At 50.1% G+C, this 17,682-nt stretch overlaps 1 protein-coding gene across 1 annotated transcript in view; it reads left to right on the forward strand.

Annotated features, from left to right (window-relative positions):
- The window catches only part of SHROOM2 (shroom family member 2), a 137,888-nt gene that overhangs the window by 15,072 nt on the left and 105,134 nt on the right, over window positions 1-17,682 (forward strand). The gene's annotated exons all lie outside the window — the stretch shown is intronic.

The following is a 17,682-nucleotide window of genomic DNA, read 5'->3' on the forward strand; positions in this document are numbered from 1 at the left end:
TGAGGGGATTGGGCAAGGGAGAGCCTCTTCTGTTGATATGCTTAAGGGAAGCCTGGGAATGTCAGGGGGAAGCTGAAGGAAGGTGGACACGTGAATATGTCGTTGAACCCCTGAAGGTTACAAGGATGGGAGGAAGAGGGGATTCACATAAACAAAGGGCCAAGGAGAAGATGGTAGATGTGTTAAAAAGTCATAACCCCGAGAGAGGATCTAGGCTGAACAGAACCTTAGGGTCCAGTTTGAAAACTCAAGGATGATGGACTTGAGATGAGTTAGTAATGAGAACCAAGGCATTTGGGGGTGTGGTCAGTCTATCGTTACTAATGAAGACGATCACAGCTCAGGGGCCTTGAGGTCCTAGACTTTCAGAGGAGGTGAAGGGGTTCTTTGCCTGTGGCTGAAAAATGCTAAAGCTGATGAGACAGTGCTGCCGGGGCGACTCTGCTTCTGTCTGTGTGAACTGTGCCACGTTTGTAAACGTGCACACGTTTGTACACTGTACACAGTGGATGGCATCACCCACTCGATCGTTGTGAGTCTGAGCAAGCTCCGGGAGTTGGTGATGGACAGGGAGGCCTGGCATGCTGCAGTCCACAGGGTCACAAAGAGTCAGACACAACTGAGCTGCTGAACTGAACTGAAACTTGGTGATATTTATCTGTGCTAATTGCCCGTGTGCTTGTCAATTACCAGCGTAGCGAAACTTTTTTTTTCTTGTTGCAAAAACAGTAAAAGCATCTTGAAAAAAAACTGAAAGTAAAGGAAAAGATTGTTAGCAGCCCAAAGCATATAATAATGTTGTTTTTGGTGGGAGAGCTATATTGAATCATCTGCCTGTGCCCGCCCCCGCCTGTCCCCGCCCCCATCCCACAGTCTGAAATTCTTTGTAGCAGAGCTAATTACCGCTTGTTTGAAGGTAATTCTCTTAAGAGGTATATTGTCTTAGTCAGTGCTCTCTAGAGACCTAAATGGGAAGGAAACCTGAACAAGAGTGGATATACTATAGGTATAACTGATTTCCTTTGCTGTACGGCGGAAAGGAACACAACATTATAAAGCAACTATGAAGTGACATGAAGGTTGCTCAGTCCTGTCCAACTCTTTGTGACCCCGTGGACTGTAGCCCTCCAGTCTCCTCTGTCCATGGGATTCTCCAGGCAAGAATACTGGAGTAGGGTTGCCATTTCCTTCCCCAGGGGATCTTCCCAAGACAGGGGTTGAACCCAGATATCCTGCATTGCAGGCAGATTCTTCACCATCTGAGCCACTAGGGACAATTGAAAAAAAAAAAAAAGAAAGTTCCCTGGTGGTCCAGTGGCTAACACGCCTTCCTCCCAATGCAGGGGGCCTAGGTCCGATCCTTGATCAGGGAACTCGATCCCACGTGAAAGATCCCAACTGCTGGAAGGAAGCCTGGTGTAGCCAAAATAAATATTTTAAAAAAGAGTTACACTGTCAACAGTCTTTGGACTCAGATACAAGCTTAAGAGGAAGCTTAGCTTTGTGTATGCCTCTTGGAATTTTAAAAGGATATGTTTTGTTAATTGTGTCATATACTGAGTTTTATTGTTTAGCTTTTTGTAGACAGGCATATAACAAAGAAGAAAACGTTAACTTTTGCAGAACTGCGAAGTGAAAGTCTCTCAGTCGTGTCTGCGACCCCGTGGACTATACAGTCCTTGGAATTCTCCAGGCCGGAACACTGGAGTGGGTTGCCCTTCCCTTCTCCAGAGGGTCTTCCCAACCCAGGGATAGAACCCAGGTCTCCTGCAATTGCAGGCAGATTCTTTACTATCTGGGCTACCAGGGAAGCCCTGGAGAATGAATAATTAATTTTTAATAATTAACTCGTGTTAATCAAATAGGTCGGTCTTTGAAACAGCTCTGCGGACTTTTGTGGTATGTGTGGCTTTTCTCTTGATTGTCATTCATATTTAGATGCCCTGAGTCTTGAATGAAAGTTTGGAAAGGAAACATCTGGACTTGAAAAGACAGGCCTGTTGCTGCTTGACTTGTATGTATTCCGTGGTGATTTCAGAGTGGGGATCACACAGAGCCCAGGCCACTGCAAGTTTGCAAGCTGAGGCGGGGGCAGTCTTTCCCCTCTCCCTTCCCATTTTTAGGGGCCGGGGGTTTTGTTTTGTTTTTGTTCATTTACTTTTGCCTGTACTGTGTCTTTGCTGCTGCGTGGACTTTTCTCTAGTTGCAGTGAGTGTAGGCTAGTCTTTATTTGGGGCGTGTGGGCTTCTCATTGCGCTGGCTTCTCTTGCTCCGGAGCCCTCCATCCTAAAGGAAGTCAGTCCTGAGTACTCATTGGAAGGACTGATGCTGAAGCTGAAGCTCCAATCCTTTGGCCACCTGAGGTGAAGAACCGACTCACTGGAAAAGACCCTGATGCTGGGAAAGATTGAGGGCAGGAGGAGAAGGGGACGACAGAGGATGCGATGGTTGGATGGCATCACCGACTCGATGGACATGAGTCTGAGTAAAGTCTGGGAGTTGGTGATGGACAGGGAGGCCTGGTGTGCTGCAGTCCATGGGGTCGCAGAGAGTCGGACACAAACTGAGTGACTGAACTGAGCAGGCTCTCGGTGCGTGGGCTCAGTAGTTGCGTCTCTTGGGCTGTAGGAGTTGAGAGAGTTTGGTAGTTGTTGGCGCACAGGCTTAGTTGGCTCCTTGGCATATGGGACTCTCAAGAGTCTTCTCCAACACCATAGTTTAAAAGCATCAATTCTTTGGCGCTCAGCTTTCATTATATGGGATCTTTCCCGACCAGGAATCGAAGCCGTGTCTCCTGCGTTGCACGGCTGATTCTTAACCACTGGACTACTAGGGAGGTCCACTAGGGAGGCTGGTGTTTTGCAGAAAAGTAATTAGAACCTCATACCACTGCGTATAGTTGTGAAATTTTTACTCCCAAAGGTGAAATTTATATTCTCTGCTGGTCAGTAAGGACACTTCTTCGTGTGCTCCTGGCAGAGACTTGATTTGCTTTTACAGAGTGTGGTTCATATATATATATATATATATATATATTTTTATATTTGGCCGAGCTTGCTGACTTGCAGATGTTAGTTCCCCTCGACCAGGGATCGAACCCGTGTCCCCTGAAGTTGGAAGCCCCGAGTCCTGACCACTGGACCACAGGGAACTAACTGCCAGAGTATAATTCTTCGGTTACCCGTGCGGCGATGGGCCATCTACACAGACGTCCCGTTCACACAGCAACGCTTTCTCTTTCTTTGCGACCCTCAGGCAAGTGTCCAGTCCTGGCCCTTCCTCCTGGCCCTCGCCTGCAGTGTTGGTTTCTGCCGCAGACCCCTCCTGTTTCCTAGGTCGTCCCCGGTGCTTGCTTGACGCTCAGGTTTCCACTGCCGTCCCAGCTTCCAGACCGGCCCGGTGGGTGCTTCCCCGAACCCCTTCCAACTCAACCTGATGCCGATGGACATCTTGCATAAACTTCCCTAATTCTCCTGCCCTTCCGGGGCTGGCCCAACTGGTTTCCCCCCACATCTGGGAAGCCTGCCTGCCTGCCTCTCCTTGACCTTGCGTGGCCAACTGATCACCTAGTCCCTGGAGCCTACACGTCCGTGTCTGTAGCTTCCCTCTCACCCCCCTGGTGTCACACGGCCTCCTCATGGCCTCAGACCATTATTTAGGGAGCCCAGGCTGCAGGAGAAGCTCTCAGTGAACTGCACTTTTCCCGGGGCTGGGGGCACCTTGATGTATGGGCATGCCACATGGTGGAGATTATCAAGTTTTCTGCTGAGTCTTTTCTCTTTCTCTCTATTGTGTAGCAAGGCTGTTTGCATTTCTAGCTGGGGCCTTTGAGGACAGACGTGCATGAAAGCCTGCCCGGGACAGTCCCAGGAGCCATCTTTTCCTTGCACGACCTCTGGACTCGCCGCATACCAGCCTCCGCAGCACCCCAAGCCGTGGTGAACCTCTTGTCTTGGAAGGAAGACCTCGTCCTTCCTTTGTGGCACCCTGCTGACTCGGTTCTTCTGTAGAGGCTGCCCTATGCCTGTCTGGGATGGGGAGACACTGGGGTGCAGACGCCGAGCCAGGGTCCCTCTGTAGCCAACTTTCCCCCCCGACCAGTCTTTTGAGAAATGAGCTTCTCTTTTTTCCCTCTTCTCCTTTCTTTGCGGGCAACCCAGCTTCGAATGAAGAAAACGGAAACCTCCAGGTCTCAAACCATGATCATGATTATTTGCATTTTTAAGCTCTTTTTTAGTTAATTCTTGGCCGCGATGAGTCTTCCTTGCTGCCCAGGAGGTTTCTTTGGTTGGTGAGAGCGGGTTCTCCTCTCTAGTTGCGGTGCGGAGGCTTCTGATTGCGGGCGGCTTCTCTTGTTCTGACTCCCAGGCTGCAGCGCACGTGGGTTTGGGTCGTACGCTTAGTTGCTTGGTGTGGGCACATGGGGTCCTCGCGGACCAGGGACCGAACCCGTGTCCCCGGTTTTTGCAGGCAGATTCTCAACCTCTGGACCCACCAGGGAAGCCCCTCAAAAACCATTATTGAAGGAACCCAGACTGAAGGAGAATCCGTCCATGAACTTAACTTTGAAGGGGCTGGGAGTGCCTTGATGTATCTGCCACGTGGTGGGGAGTTTATCAAGTTTTCTGTTGAGTCTTTTCTCTTCCTCCTTGTTGTATAACAAGCCTGCTGGGAGGCTTGACCAGGGTCGTTTGCGTTTACAGCCGGGGCCTTTGAGGACAAGACGTGCATTAAAGCTCTTTTTAAAAAAACAAACAACTTTGGAAACTTTTGTTGGAGGGTAGTTGATCACAATCCTGTGTTAGTTTCAGAGGTTCAGGAAATTGAATCTACAGAAAAGTGAGTGGGTTACACAGATATCTGCTACTTTTTGGAGTTTCTAAATTCTTTTCCTATGTAGACCCTTACAGAGTTTTGCCTAGAGTTCCCTGTGCCGTACAGTAGGTCCTTGTTAGTTATCTAATATATATACACATTTTCCCTTTAGGGGGTGAATTTTACGGTATGTAGTCTGACTCTGTGTGACTCCATGGACTGTAGCCTGCCAGGCTCCTCTGTCCATGGGATTCTCCCGGTCAGAATACTGGAGTGGGTTGCCATTCCCTTCTCCAGGGGATCTTCCCGACCCAGGGATCGAACCCAGGTCTCCTGCATTACAGGTGGACTCTTTTGTGTCTGAATCACCAGGGAACCCCTGACTGCCAGTCTTTTGAGAGGGTGAATTTTATGGTACGTGGCTCATAGCTCAATAAAGTTGTAATTTAACGTAAGGAAATGGATCGAGGTGTTCCGCCTTATCCTGGAGTCGCCCAGACACGGCTGGGAGGAGGCTGATGACAAGGCCCTCCTAGGTTCGTCCTCCGGGTGGGTCTTCCACGCCCTGCTTGTCACAGGGCATTCTCTGCTGCAGCCGGCTGGGCCCACAGGCAGAAGGCAGCCTGGGGAAGAGTCAGTGATCCCTGTCCAGGAGAGTCTGGAGTGGGGGTACCCTTCTACCCCTAGGAGGGGGCCACAGTGGGTGCAGTGGTCCCCTGCGAGCCAAGGGAGAGTTTTGAAGCAGGAGTTGGTGGCGGGTGTCTCTCTGCAGTGAAGGCACATGGCTGCAGGAGTTTCGGGAGCCATCTGGAAGCTCCCGGGCCTGGTACTGACGGAGAAAAGGCAAGAGGTCTGGGTGGTACCCCAAGGCATGGCAGGGTCCTCTCTCCCCCCACCCCAGCGCTTGGCTGAAGGACACAAGAGATGTGGCTGCAGGTACCGGCTGCCTCTTCCCCCACCACGTGGCAGGGACCCAGGGCTGGGCAGGGATGGGAGACCCAGCTCCCACATGCAGGTGGCCCCTTCCAGAAAGCCCTGGGGCAGGAGCGGCTGCGTCCAGGGCAAAGCCGGCTGCTCCTCCTCGTCCAGGTGTGGTTGAGGGTGATGGGCAGGTGTTCCACTCACCCCCGGGGGCCACGTGGAGCAGGTATGCTCAGGGCACGTCCCTCCTGAGTCTCTGTCTTTTCCAGTGGACTCCCTGCAGACACTTGACTTGCTTTTTGCTGCTTTGTTTTTCTTGCTCGGTCCTAGCTGTGTGTAAAGGAATCAGTTGGGGGAGGCGGGGAACCTCCCTTTGAGTGATAAGACGTCCCTCGTGACTCAGATGGTAAAGCATCTACCTGCAATGTGGGAGACCCAGGTTCAATCCCTGGATTGGGAAGATCCCCTGGAGAAGGGAATGGCAACCCACTCCAGTATTCTTGCCTGGAGAATCCTACGGACGGAGGAACCTGGTGGGCTATAGTCCATGGGGTTGCAAAGAGTCGGACATGACTGAGTGACCTCACTTTCTTTTCTTGAGTGATGACTGTTGAAAAGTAGTTGTCTAGTTCAACCACGTGAGTCACTTTGAGTCAACTTTTCTCCTTCTTATGAAACATTGCTGAAAGTAATGATGTCACAACAGAGGCTCCTTATTGGTTGGGCTTCTTGGGAAGGGAAGAATAGACTTTTTTTTTCTTCTTGATGTGGACCATTTGTGAATTTTTTTTTAAGGATTTTTTTTTCTTTTTGATGTGGACTGTTTCTCAAGTATTTATTGACTTTGTTCCGGTATTACATCTGTATTATATTTTGGCTTTTTGAAACGTGCAATCTTAGCTGCCTGACCAGGGATTGAATGCACGCCCTCTGCATTGGAAGGCAAAGTCTTAACCAGTGGACGGCCATGGAAGTCCCCCGTTTTAAAAGTCTTTATTGAATTTGTTATATTACTGCTGCTGTTTTATGTTATGTTTTTTCTCTGGCCTCAAACCATGTGCGATCTTAGCTCCCTGATCAGGGATGGAACCCGCTCTTCCTGCATTGAGAAGTGAAGTCTTAACCACTGGACTGCCAGGGAAGTCCTTTCCTTTTAATTTTTTTTAAATAACAAGCAGCCAGTGATTCCTTGTTGTTGTTTTCAGTCGATCAATCGTGTCCATTTCTTCTCAGTCCCATGAACGGCAGCACGCCAGGCTTCCCTGTCCATCACCAACTTCCGGAGCTTGGTCAGGCTCATGTCCATTGAGTCGGTGATGCCCTCCAACCATCTCATCCTCTGTCGTCCCCTTCTCCTCCTGCCCTCAATCTTTCCCAGCATCAGGGTCTTTTCCAGTGAGCCGGCTCTTCACATCAGGTGGCCAGAGTATTGGAGCTTCAGCTTCAGCATCAATCCGTCCAATGAATATTCAGGGTTGATTTCCTTTAGGATGTCCTGGTTTGATCTCCTTGCTGTCCAAGGGACTCTCAAGAGTCTTCTCCAACACCATAGTTTGAAAATATCAGTGATTCCCAGTGAAGATTAAACATCATAATGATGATTTCAGTAGCTCTAGACGTGACTAACCTAGACAGCATGTTAAAAAGCAGAGACATTATACAGTATACTTACACATATATATGGAATTTAGAAAGATGCAAATGATAACCCTGTATACGAGACAGCAAAAGAGACACAGATGTATAGAACAGTCTTTGGGACTCTATGGGAGAGGGTGAGGGTGGGATGATTTGAGAGAATGGCCTTGAAACACGTATGTTGTCATATGTGAAACGAATCACTAGTTCAGGGTCAATGCATGTTATAGGATGCTCGGGGCTGGCATGCGGGGATGACCCAGAGGGAGGATAGGGGGAGGAGGGAGGTGGGAGGGCGGTTCAGGAGGGGGAACTTATGTAAACCCGGGGCAAATTCATATCAATGTATGGCAAAACCAACCAATATAATATTGTAAAATAATTTGCCTCCAATAAAAAATAAATTAATTACATAGAAAAAAAAAAGAGAAGATCAAAATATAAGCCAAAGTAAGAAGTAATAAAGAGCATATTTTTAAAAATAAAAAAAAAAATAAAAAGAGACATTATGTTTCCAACAGAGGTCTGTCTAGTCAAAGCTATGGTTTTTCCAGTTGTCATGTATGGATATGAGGGTTGGACCATAAAGAAAGCTGAGCGCCGAAGAATTGATGCTTTTGAACTATGATGTTGGAGAAGACTCTTGAGAGTCCCTTGGACAGCAAGGAGATCCAGCCAGTCCATACTAAAGGAGATCAGTCCTGAGTGTTCATTGAAAGGTCTGGTGTTGAAGCTGAAACTCCAATACTCTGGCCACCTGATATGAAGAACTGACTCCTTGGAAAAGACCCTGATGCTGGGAAAGATTGAAGGCAGGAGGAGAAGGGGTTGACAGAGGATGAGATGGTTGGATGGCATCACCGACTCGATGGACATGAGTTTTATTAAACTTGGGAGTTGGTGATGGACAGGGAGGCCTGGCGTGCTGCAGTCCATGGGGTCGCAAACAGTGGACACGACTGAGCGACTGAACTGAGAAGTGACAGATAGCTGAAGGGTGAGATGTCCCTGTCATTAAAGAGTTAGGAAGAGTGTCTCTACGTGGACCTGTATTCTCCATTGAAGGGCTTACAGACCATGTGTAGAAATCACCTCTGTGTGGAATAGAAAAGAATGTAACTTAAAAGTTCAGTAAATATCAAACTGCACTGGACTGAGTGGCCTGTACTTTGGGGACCCAGTTCCAGTAGCAGCGTTGAAGACCACACCTCCCTTGTAATTGAGCCCCAAGCTGCAGCCCAGGATAAATAATATTAATCCCCACAGAACTGTCACTCATCAAGTCGATTGCCTAATTTTGCACAGATTATCAGCCACTCTGGTTATGTAATTCCTGGGCTTCCCTGGTGGCTCAGACTCTAAAGAATCCGCCTGCAATGTGGGAGACCTGGGTTTGATCCCTGGGTTGGGAATATCCCTTGGAGAAGGGAATGACAACCCACTCCAGTGTTCTTGCCTGGAGAATCCCATGGACAGAGGAGCCTAGTGGGCTACAGTCCACGGGGTCACGGAGTCGGACATGACTGAGCAACTAAGCACAGCACATGTGACTACTGCCAAACTGATTGCATGCTGGGATAAAAATCAACGCTTATATAATCAAATCTTTCCCACGCTTTGTTCTTTTACCTTTCTTGTTATTCTTTGTTTCTTCTTAAAAAAAAAAAAAAGTTTATTTATTTATTTATTTGATTGTGCTGATTCTTAGCTGTGGCATGTGGAATCTAGTTCCTTGACCAGGGATCAAACCCAGGCCCCCTGCATTGGGAGTGTGGAGTCTTAGCCACTGGACCACCAGGGAAGTCCTTCTTGTTATTTATCAGTTGTAGATTGTGACTGAATGGTCACTGTTACAGTTTTGTAGTTACGCCTTCCGTTCATGTAAAATTAGGTGACGTGGCGTGAAAACACAATCAGGTATTACTTTTCTAAGAAAAGGAAAGAATCTGTACAAAGTCATTTTTGGGTTTTTTGCTTTGCTTTCTTTGTGGTAATGGCCATTCCCTGGTGGCTCAGACAGTAAGGAATCTGCCTGCAACGCAGAAGATGGGGGTTCGAGCCCTGGGTTGGGAAGATCCCCTGGAGGAGGGCATGATGATCCACTCCAGTATTCTTGCCTGGAGAATCCCCATGGACAGAGGAGCCTGGTGGGCCACAGTCCACGAGGTTGCAAGGAGTCAGACACGACTGAGTGACTAACACTTCATGGGAATAAGGAAATCACATTTCAGCTGAAAAGGAAGAGACATCATTTAGGTTTTAGGTGAACATGGTGAGTGCATTGTGGATTCTTCCCTCGACTCTTTCCAGTTTAATTGTTTAAGCAGTAAAAAAAAAAAGCAAAAAACATTGATTTCTACAGAGAGGAGGAAAACATGGTAAGTTCAGACACAGAAAACCTAGAAGGCTTCCTCCGATTCTCCATCCGTCCCAGGAATGACCCCTGTGGGCAGAAGTAATGGCCGGAAACCCTTGTTAGTCCCAGGAGTCAGAGCCCCCGAGTCCAGGGAACAATGCTGGGAAGCCGGAGTTGCATTCTGCCGACAGGAATGTGGGCCAGCGGATCAATAGTCCCACTGTGCTTCTGTGATCCCAGCTCACAAGAATTCTACCCTTTTGAACCCAGCAGGGTCTGGCTGGGGCCCGCCTGGCCTGTGCATGTGGGCTGATTCTTCCCCCTCATCCCTGGCTTCAGAACCTGGGCAGGGTCGCCGGGGTGGGGAAGATGCTCCAAGCCAGACATTCCCAGACATCCTGGGTGGGGTGCAGGGGGAAGGTGGGGTGCAAGGGAGTGGCACACCCCCGCCCCAGTATGGCCAGCATCTCCGCTGCTGGAGACGGTCCCCTGAAAGCAGTGAGGCAGTTTATTACTTGTAGCTCGTTTTCAGATGTGATGGACTTAAAAGCAGGAGAGATTTCTCCTGAAGGAAAGGTCGCCGTGCTTAACACCGGGAGCTTTTAAGAAATCACCCCTCATTATCAAAATACGGAGTTTATGGAAGACTGTGTACTTGGAATGGCTTTAAAGGGCTCTATCTAGAAACTTCCAAGTTTTTAAAAATTTCTCTCCGCAGCTCTGTATGAAAAAAAAAAAAAAAGGCAGACTGCTCTTGAACAGAATAAAAGGAATTTTCCAGGAATGTCTTTAAAGCGTGCCTCATTCACTGGGGGTAATTACCCCCTGACTCTTTCTCCTGAGTAGAGAGCTCGTGTATTAGTTTTTGCTTCAAGAAAACCATCTATGCAAATACGCTCCTGGTAGCATGACATTTTAGTTTTTATATCTTTAGGGGGTTCTCAGTAAGGGATGAGAATTTGGTACTTTCTTCCCATCGTCCACTAGGCAGTGCTGAGAAAACTCATGGGCTGGCATTTTGGGGAGACTTAAAACGGGCTTCCCCAATGGCTCTGCGGGTGAAGAATCTGCCTGCAATGCAGGAGGCGGTGGGTTCAATCCCTGGGCTCAGAAAGAGCCCTGTCGTTGCAGGAGATGCAGGAGACTCAAGTTCGATCCCAAGGTGGGGAAGATCTCCCGGAAAGGGGGATGGAAACCCACTCCAGTATTCTTGCCTGAAGAATCCCCCAGACAGAGGAGCCTGGCGGGGCTGCAGTCCGTGGGGGTCGCAAAGAGTCGGACACGACTGAGCGACTCAGCACGCGGTATCTCACGGTTTCTTGTCTTCCTGTGTTTATATCTGCCTGGATAACAATGCACCCTGGTTCATTGTTCAGGCGTCGCGTGTTGGGGACTGTCTGCACAGCCCTGGGGAAGCGGGCATTCCCTAGCAGCATTTATTGGACCCCTGGATGCTCGAGCTGTGTTCAGCAGATCAAGTAAGGATCTGTTCCCGTGGGGAGGAACCCGAGGATGTGTTTGCAGCTCTCCAGGTGCGTCCTCCTTGGCCTGTGGCCTCCTGCAGCTCTCGGCCCTAAGCCTGAACTTACCCAGCTAGCATCTCCAGGGCCTGGCTTGTGGGCAGCGTTTCCCTGGGTCAGCATCTCCGCCTCACCCACCGCTCAGTGCCTGACGATGCTTTAGTGACTCAGGGAGTATGGAATGTGTTGACCTTTGTCCAGGTTGGGAGCACAGTCTCTCTCTCTGTGCCTTTCTCCTTGCACCTTGGGTGTGGCAAGCGGGTTTTATTTTTTAAATAAAAAATAAAAATCAGTCTTTTTTTAAAAATAATTTTATTTACTTGTGACTGTGTTGGGTCTTTGTTGCTGTGTGCGTTTTTCTCTAGTTGGGGCGAGTGGGGGCTACTTTCTTGTTGCGGTGGGCGGGCATCTCGTTGTGGCGGCTTCTCTTGTTGTGGAATATGGGCTCTAGAGTGTTTGGGCTTCAGGAGTTGTGGCTCGTGGGCTCCGTAATTGCAGAGCAAGGGCTTCAGAGCACAGGCTCAGTACTTGTGGCGCACGGGCTTAGTTGCTCTGTAGGATCTTCCCGGACCAGGAATCAAACCCACGTTGCCCTGCATTGGCAGACGGGTTCTTATCCGTTGTACCAGCAGGGGAGCCCTTGGCAAGCAGCTCTGTGGTCGTCCACACCGAGCTCTGTGTGGATAACCTAACCATGTGCTTCCCTGGTAGTTCAGTTGGTAAAGAATCCGCTTGCAATGCAGGAGACCCCAGTTCGATTCCTGGGTTGGGAAGATCTGCTGGAGAAAGGATAGGCTACCCACTCCAGTATTCTGGCCTGGAGAATTCCATAGACTGTATAAGTCCATGGGGTCGCCAAGAGTCGGACACAACTGAGCGAGTTTCGCTTTCACTTTCATGCATCACCGCTGGGCTTAGGTGACAGAAGACACTGAATGGCTTTGTGAACAATATAAAGTAATCAGTGATAACATCTAACGTTTATTCCAAATGACTTTTCTTTCTTTGATGGCTATCAGTTTCCTTGCTTCAGATCTTTATTTCTAAGAATAACTGTATTTCCAGCTCTTATTGAATCATTTAAATACCGTAACAATAACAGAGTCACTGCATAGATTCCCAATTTTCACAAGATGAGCAAGTTTTCGGTCATGTCAAGCAAAGGTACCAATGCATTTGACAGCTGGACAGGGAGGGAAATCCAAGAAAGGGAGGATTTTTGTGTACGGAGAGCCGATTCAGGACTTGCCTGGTGGCTCAGTGGAAAAGAATCCACCTCTAATCCATGCATGGTTCGATCCCTCGGTCGGGAAGATCCCCTGGAGGAGGGCATGGCAACCCACTCCAGTATTCTTGCCTGGAGAATCCCACGGGCAGAGGAGCCTGGCGGGCTGCAGTCCATGGGGTCACAAAGATTCAGACACGACTGAGCGACTCAGCACAGCACTGGGAGCGCTCTGCAAAGCTCAGAAAGAAAATTTAGTCCATCAGGTGAGAGGGTCCCTGGGTACCCTGACAGGTGTGATTTTTTCAGAGCCCAAAAGGAGGCATGTTTTCAGCCAGGGCAGGGAGATGGAGTCCAGGTTTGGCTGGGCTCTGGAGGCCACGGGGGTCCTGGGAAGGGAGTGGGCAGCCTCCGTGGTGAGGCCGCAGTCAAACTTCAGACAGAGGTGGGGTGGTGAGCTGTATTTTGGGATACCGACTTAGCAGTTGCAGACCTGGGAGGTGCCGGGGCAAATGCTTTCCAGGGAGCCGTTCTCCAGGTTGGGGGGAGGGATCTCTGAACCAGCAGTGATTTCCTCTCCAGAGAGCTGGTCAGAAATGCAGAGTATAAGGCCTGCTTAGCCCCCTTCTGCTGCAGACACTTTTGGAAAAAGTCTGGAAGTTGTGGGTACATGCCGAGTTCTCCAGGCAGGGTGAGATCGCTCAGCGTTTACTACTGGGCTCAGGGCTTAGGCGTTTGAAGACACATTTGAGGGATCAGGCAAGGGTGATTGTTCTTTTTAGAAAAATGTTAATTATATTTGGCTGTGCTGAGTCGTCATTGCTGTGTGTGAGCTTTTCTCTAGTCGCGGTGAACAGAGGCAACTGTCTAGTTGTGTGCAGGTTTCTCATTGTGGTGGATTCTTTTGTTGCAGGTCATGGTCTGTAGACACGAGAGCATCTGTAGTTGCATCTCACAGGCTCCAGAAGGCAGGCTCAGCGGTTGTGGCACACCGGCTTAGTTGCTTCTTGGCCTGTGACATCTTCCCGGGGCGGGGATCAAACCCGTGGCCCCTGCATTGGCAGGTGGATTCTTCACCACTGTACCACCAGGGAAGCCCAGATTAGGGAGTTCCGAAAAGTCAGCTGATAATGCTCGTCGGTACGCTCCCCCGTCTCCTTTCTCCACCTTGGTTTTGTTTGTACTGAGTTGTCACTTCCTTCGTCAGCTGTTTTCTGCACCCACTTTTTTCCCCCTGCCCGGTAGGTATCATTTCTTAGTTAACTCCCTCCCTTTCTTCACGTGCTGTCTGCAGACCCTGATGATATCTTCAAAGCAAGAAGGGACTTGGGGTTACCCACTCTGCTGGGATGGAAGAAATGCCCAAGTCCAGAGAAGTAAAGACTGCTCCCCAAGGTTCAACCATTGGTTTGGGGCAGGATAATGTCTTAAGTGAACAGGAGGAGGCTGAAAAAGTTTGGTTGAGGGCTGTTTCTTAAAAAAAAAAAGATTAATGACACAGAGTTATATAGTTACTTCTAAAGAGTTATAAAAACGTTTGTGGTGGATGTTGATTAAATATTCAGCCTGAGATTTCAGGGAGTTGTGCAAAATAGATGCACACTTACCGCCTCTGAGTCTCTTTTTATGGAGCATCTTTTTTTCCAGTTAAAATTTTGTGGGATGTTAGTTCCCTGACTAGGAGTTGGATCTGGGCCCTTGCAAGTGAAACTGCCAAGTGCTAGCCACTGGACCACCAGAGAATTCCTGAGTGTTTTTTAAGACTTTTGTTGTTGTTCAGTTGCTCAGTCGTGTCCGACTCTCCGCGACCCCATGAACTGCAGCACGCCAGGCCTCCCTGTCCATCACCAACTCCCGGAGTTCACTCAAACTCATGTTCATCTAGTCAGTGATGCCATCCAGCCATCTCATGCTCTGTCGTTCCCTTCTCTTCCTGCCTTCAGTCTTTCCCAGCAGCAGGGTCTTTTCCAATGAGTCATTTCTACACATCAGGTGGCCAAACTATTGGAGTTTCAGCTTCAGCATCAGTCTTTCCAGTGAACACCCAGGATTGATCTCCTTTAGGACGGACTGGTTGGATCTCCTTGCAGTCCAAGGGACTCTCAAGGGTCTTCTTCAACACCACAGTTCAAAAGCATCCATTCTTCAGCACTCAGCTTTCTTTATAGCTCAACTCTCACATCCATACGACTACTGGAAAAACCATAGCTTTGACTAGACGGACCTTTGTCGGTGAAATAATGTCTCTGCGTTTCAGTACGCTGTGTAGGTTTGTCATAGCTTTTCTTGTAAGGAACAAGCGTCTTTTGATTTCGTGTCTGCAGCCACCATCTGCAGGGCTTTTGGAGCCCAAGAAAATAAAGTTTGTCATTCTTTCCATTGTTCCCCATCTATTATTTTTCCCCTCCTTGCGGAGAGCTTGTCTCTCCGGAAAGCTGGCTGGATCCCGTCAGCCCTGGCAATAGCTCACTGATGGAAACAGAACAGTCCCAATATTGACTGTAAATATGGTGACCTGTAGTGCCTTCTACTGGGCCCAAACTGGGGAGTCGGAGAGCTTCAAGTGCGGCTCCCTTTTTAATCCCCTGACAGGTGACCTCGGGTGAAAAACATCTCACGAGCACTTTGTGGTTGATTGGAAGACCCGGAGTTTGTAGGCAGGAGCGGTGGATCGCCGTGCCCCACGTGGTCGTGCAGGTGGCAGATGACTTTTCTGAGCATCAGTCTGTCTCTCCACTTCCAGCCCTCTCCTCTTCCTGGGTTCCAGTACCTTCATCCCACCCCACCCACCCTTTTTTTTCTTGACAGGTGAGCTCAGGTAAAATAGCTCATCACTTGCCTCGGTTTATGTGTGCGTGCTCTGTCGTGTCTGACTCTTTGCGACCTGTGGACTGTAGCCTGCCCGCCAGGCCCCTCTGTCTGTGGGATGTCCCCAGACGAGAATCCTGGAGTGGGTTGCCGTTTCCTACCTCAGGGGCTCTTCCCGACCCAGGGATTGAACTTGTGTCTCCTGCATTGGCAGCCGGATTCTTGACTGCTGAGCCACCTTGGAAAGTCCTCAGTTTGCTCATCTGTAAAATGGGTGGAAACCCCTCCCTGTGGCCTTGTTTCCGGGACCCACAGGGCCGCCTGATGTGTTTGCCTGACACACGGGCAGTGCTCAGGGGATGGGAGCCTGAAACCACGAGGTGTGGGGGCCGTGTCTGATCCTCATTTGTGTGTCTGTCTTCCCTCGGTGCTGGCTCCTTCTTGCTTGCCTCTCTGTTTCCCTTTCCCGCCGCCTCTTCCTCTCTGTCCCTCCTCCTCCCCCCAGCTTTCTTTCTTCTGCAGGTTGCAATAGGTGTGTGTCATCTGCACGCTAGATAACGGCCCGTTTCAAGTGTCGGGTGCAGTGACTTGGTAAAGTCAGAGTTGTGCCTCCATTCCGACCATCCAGTGATTCAGAACACTCACCAAAAAAAAGATCCTTCGTGCCCATTTAGGTGGCGCGAGCGGTAGAGATGCGGGAGACGTGGGTTCGAGCCCTGGGGTGAGAAGATGCCCCTGGAGAAGGGATAGGCTACCCACTCCAGTATTCTTGGGCTTCCCTTGTGGCTCAGATGGTTAAGAGTCCACCTGCAATGAGGGAGACCTGGGTTCGATCCCTGGGTCAGGAAGGTTTCCCCTGGAGGAGGAAATGGCACCCCACTCCAGTGTTCCTGCCTGGAGAATCCCATGGACAGAGGAGCCTGGTGGGCTGCAGTCCACGGGGTCGCAAAGAGTTGGATGCACCTGAAGCGACTGATCACACGTGTGAGCTTGCACACCCATGAATTCATTCAGTCACACATCCTTTCATTCCACGGTCCCACCCCAGCCGCAGGCAACCAGGGCTCTCCGCTCCAGTCTGTCTGGATTCGCCCATTCTGGACACTTGATATAAACGGGTTCAGTGGGCCTCATATAAAAGGTACTATGTGTGGCCTTTGGCATCTGCCTCCATTCCTTCCGGCTGATGTTGTGAAGGTTTAACCGGTGTCATAGCCTGTAATTGTCACTCATTGCTTTTTCTTGTTGGATACGAGCCCGTGGTGTGGACAGACTGCATTTGTTCTTTCACTAATTGATCAGCTGGTGGACGTTCTCTCGATACCCTGTGTGTGCCCCCAACAACTCTCCGTGTGGGCGAGTCCCCACGTCCTGTGGAAACCGGCGGGGCGTGGTCAGGCTCTGTGGTCGGGGGGTGGGTGGGGGGCGGTGTTTGGGTCGGTTCCGTCACTTTTGAGCGGGCCTTCTAGAAAATGTCACAAGTGCGTTGGGAAAAATTTAATAGACCAAATATTTGAAACATACGTTCCATGTCGTGTCTGCCTGACCCTCAGGAAGCACCTCTGAATTCCTTTAACGTGGAGGAAAAATCCCCGGCTCCGTCAAGCTGACAGCTCAGTGGAGACGGGCTTCGGGAGGCATCGTTGGTGGGTCGTTCTTCTCAAGATAAAGCGCGCAGCGTGCGTGTCTGGTCCTGCCTGTGCAAGTGTGGGATGTGTGTGGCTTGTGGAGGCGGGTCTCGGGGTGTCCGGGGGGTGGAAGGGTGCCTGCAGACTGAATGTCTCCAGCTCCACTGCTGTGCCTTCTCTACCGCGACGAGCAGGGCCCCCCGTGCTCACGAACACCGTGTCCCCAGTCCTGGTCATCTGCAACAAGGGGCCTCAAGCAAGTCCCCGGCCCGGGTTGGTGGGTGACACTTGTCTCCGGGCTGTGAATCAGGCCGCTGGGAGATGGTGGGCACGGTTGGTTAGTAGATACATGGGAACTGGGTGGTCCCGGACCCTTGCTAGGGGACCAAGGGTGCAGAAGAGAGGCTGGGGTGAAGTGGCGGGCTGCCTGGGGTTGACCTCGTACTCATCACAGCTGGAAACTGCATTTATTCTGATGGGTCGTGACTCGAGGGCTTCCCAGGTGGCACCAGTGGTAAAGAACCCGCCTACCAATGCAGGAGACGTAAGAGAGGTGGGTTAGATCCCTGTGTCAGGAGGATTCCCCTGGAGAAGGGCATGGCCCACCCACTCCAGTATTCTTGCCCAGAGAGTTCCGTGGACAGAGGAGCCTGGTGGGCTACAGTCGCAGAGTTGGACACGACTGGGTCGACTTGGGCTGCACATGTGCCCTGAGGGGGCCCGGGGGTGTCCAAAGCCCGCAGCGTGAATCTAGTCTTGACCTCTGGGTAA

Source organism: Moschus berezovskii, chromosome X (genome assembly GCF_049115385.1).
Source record: "Moschus berezovskii isolate FMDL1 chromosome X, NW_MosBer_1.0, whole genome shotgun sequence".
NCBI lineage: Eukaryota > Metazoa > Chordata > Mammalia > Artiodactyla > Moschidae > Moschus > Moschus berezovskii.